This window comes from Sylvia atricapilla, chromosome 5 (assembly GCF_009819655.1).
Source record: "Sylvia atricapilla isolate bSylAtr1 chromosome 5, bSylAtr1.pri, whole genome shotgun sequence".
Taxonomy (NCBI): domain Eukaryota; kingdom Metazoa; phylum Chordata; class Aves; order Passeriformes; family Sylviidae; genus Sylvia; species Sylvia atricapilla.
Window position 1 is genome coordinate 37,912,326 of NC_089144.1, and position 2,829 is coordinate 37,915,154.

The window sequence follows — 2,829 nt, forward strand, 5'->3', positions numbered from 1 at the left end:
CAGAGCTAGTAAAACCTAACATTTCTTTCTTTTATTTCCTCTAATAGGTTATGGTGCTATAGTCCCATTTATCAGGCTAACATTTATTTATTTTCTGAGACTTGAGTCAATGTATCTCCACATTTTAAGTCACAGTTGATAGTGACTTGAGGAACGAAGTAAGTTTCTACTGATGATTCAGAATTCAAAAAATTGGATAGGTCAGTAAATACTCCTACATGATTCATACTGTTCTTTCAGGATTTCAAGAGTTCTTGCCACACTTGAAAGGAAGATCAGAGGCTTGGAATGGAAAATGCTTTGATTATTCATTTGAAAGATACTGGAACAGAGATAATAAATAGCAACCACAAGTCTAACTTCTCACAGAGCAGTCTTCTTCTCACAGAGCTCTCTTATTGCTAATAACCCCCTGGTTTTAAAAAGTGTTTGAACTTTATATACCTAATGGAATGCCCCTACTTGGACCACACCTGTTGTTAATATTTTGCTTGAAATAGACAACACTGATGTGAATTCATGTCCAATCTAAAAAAAATATACATTCTTTGAGAATATTAAAAGAATATTTTTTCTGCTCTTCATGCCAACTCTCTTTCTTTATCCCTGCCAGGGGTAAACGCTGTCCAGCTCTGCTGGCATGACTGCAGAAAATACAGACCCCCAGGAGAAACAGCAATGTAGGTCACTGCTATTTCTCCCTGTTTTGAGTTTGAGCTGCATGTGCTTGCAGGAATGCACCATGGCTGTTTTAAATGTCCATTACAGCTGGGGACAGTTTTACTCTTTAGTTGGTTTGTAGAGGAAAAATGGATTTGTTTGGCCTTGCCTCAGATCAAGCATACTTTTGGTTTTTTGTCATTCATTACAACAACACAGTTCTGCAAATAAGATAGGTAAAAATAATTTGTCCAATAAATTAAACACAAAAATTCTGAAGAATATTCGTACTGTTAAAAAGCTTCATAAGACCTCTTTCTTTGAGAAAATAAAAATGCTAGGTCCAAGCCAAAATATCTGGTGTTTTCCTGATGTGTATTGAACCACTATATTTTTGCTTCAAATAATAATTCAATTTATTGTGGTAATTTAAATTATTAACAAGTAAGGAATTTTGAAACCTACTCACCATTTTGTGGATTTTTGCAGTTAGAGCATTCTTTCTCATGCAGAGGAAATACATGAAAATAAAGGTAGCCCCTAGAAATGCATTGGAAGGACAGTTTATTAAACCGGCAGGGCCACTGCACAGTGGGGAAGTTGATCCTAGGGAAAAGCTATAGATCTTATTCCTGCTGAAAATAGGTTGATTATTTGTAGAATCCTGCTAGATAATTATTCAAATGAGACAACATTTGTAAGTGCTAACAGCTGCTAAAAAAATTTGCAGTTCAAATTGCAGTTATGAGTGTGCAGCCAAAATCGGGAAGTTATGCTGAAGTTCATCTCTGTAAGTGATGAGCAAAGTTCACAGCATTTTTCAAAAGACTAATAGGACAATATTTGAGGTTTTAAATTTTTTATTCCATGTGAGTAAAAGTTTTGTTTTAATTAAAAGGGTAGGTGAATTTGAGTAAAGAAATTCTGTTCATTACTTCTGTACCACTCTTAGTGCACTGTGGATTACAGATGAGTTCTGCTCTGAACTGGATGAAAAAGTTCCCAAGAATTTTTTTTATACCTACTATATGAAAAAGTGGCTTATCCAGGTTCAATATGTCATTGAAATTTTATCTTAATCTCTTCCTTAAGTAGGACATTAATTCATTTCCGCAACTGAATGCATAATCAAGACTTGTAAGTACATCGACGGGCTGATTTGTCTTGAAAAATCAACTAAGAGGAAATTGGAAATGTGCACTAAAAAGAGCAGTAAAGTCAGATTCTTAGTGAGCATGAGGAAAAGCCCTTCAGTTTGCTCCTAGTAAAACATCTTGATGGGTAGATTTTGTCAGGCGAGGAATTTTTAACACAGAAGATGGAAAGGCTTGTCAGGCTAGAAGAAATAAAAAATGTGTATTCAGCAGCGTGATTGAAATCTTTCAGCCTAACATCTCTTGTTATCTCAACCTTCAGTATCTTAAATTTACCAGATGTCTCTCAGTGTAACAGTGGAGACCGCTATGGACATGATTTCTGGCTCTGTAGCAAGCCCAGGCTGTCCAACTCTTCTGCCTGAGATGAGTCAGGTATTCCCACCAATCATAACCTCTTAAATGCACATTTTGCATTTTTAATGCAAGTGGATTGACCACTTTTGGTGAGGGGTTGTTTTCAATAAAAAGGTTTGAAATCTAGCATTCATCCTTTTTTAAGAGTCTGATGACTACATATACCTGTGAGCAAGACTCTGAAGTTTTGAATTCTATTTTTTATGAGTCAAACCCACCTTTCCTGCTTCATGCAGGAGACTGAAATCACTAGACTCTGGGCAAATGTAACTTGAGGTTATTCTTCTATTGTTTTTAATGACTTCACTGCCAATAACGGCAGACTTGGGAAGAACATCTCTACTGAGTTTGGGTTGTTTTGGAAAAGGTGGGCCCTGAATTCCAGTCTTGCTTTAAGACCTGTTTACTTAGTGTCTGTTTAATGTGGAGTTAAATAAATACTGCAAAAATGAACAAATAAATAATTTCAACATACCAAGTACAGAAGTAAACACCATCTTTGCCACCTCAGATGTGACACAGAAATGTAAGCCTTACTTAGTTCACGAATCCTGTGAGAATAATCCTCAATAAAATGGAGCTTTCTCTGAGCTTTTTATCTGAGTCTGTCTTTGAACATGCTATGCACTGAAGTATTTCTTTAGGCATTTGTAATTCC